Source organism: Rhincodon typus, chromosome 9, assembly GCF_021869965.1.
Source record: "Rhincodon typus isolate 14 chromosome 9, sRhiTyp1.1, whole genome shotgun sequence".
NCBI classification, from domain to species: Eukaryota; Metazoa; Chordata; class Chondrichthyes; order Orectolobiformes; family Rhincodontidae; genus Rhincodon; species Rhincodon typus.
This window is the reverse complement of record NC_063340.1, coordinates 8,035,600-8,036,493: the sequence shown is the minus strand read 5'-3', so window position 1 is coordinate 8,036,493 and position 894 is coordinate 8,035,600.

Below are 894 nucleotides of genomic sequence, written 5' to 3'. Positions count from 1 at the left end.
CGTCAACTTTCCTGCTCCTCTGATGCTGCCTGGCCTGCTGTGTTCCTTCAGCTCCACACTGTGTTAAGATAAACGGGACTGCTTGGCAGTACTAATTACCTTCCGCACAGGGAGTCAGACACATTTTATTGAAGATGTAGGAGTCCACGTCATATGGCTTGTCTCATCACAAAGGACCAGGCTGCAATTAAGGAAGAAGTTTAGAGGCATGAACAAATCAGCCACGTAAATCTATTCCCTATGTTTTTCTCACATAGGTAGGCAAATATATACATGTCTTGGCCTCCCATTCAGAGTACTTAAGAATCCTCTTGAATCTTGTCATGCAAAGGGTCCTGACCCAAAACGTCAACTTTCCTGCTCCTCTGATGCTGCCTGGCCTGCTGTGTTCCTCCAGCTCCACACTTATCTATGCATCTATGTAAGAGTGTGTTTTACAACAACAACGTTTGGCTGTAAATGTTAATGCTGATATACCTAAAGGGTTTCAACCCCAAAATATTAGAAACAGAATCCAGCTGCAGGGTGTGCGTATGTAGTGATATACATAAATGCTCTCATCTGTAGGCTGAAGTATGACTACCCCCAACTTTTCGACACTATATGCTGAACAAGATGCAGCTAACGAGAGGAAGCATCTGGTCAGAGTACCTTATTGTGGGACAAAAACCTTGTAATGCAAAGACTTTTCAGTTCCTTCAAAGGGGAAATCATTGACATGAATACAATGGACAAGGGTGAATTCAGAGAACTCCAGAACCAAAGCAGACAACCTTCTGCCCATTTCACCTCACTTTTTCATTTCCTTACTGATTGTTCCCTCTGGACATGTACAAACTCGCAATGTCACATGATGAAGTTTGCAGGAACCAGACTTCTTTTGGTGGGTGCTGC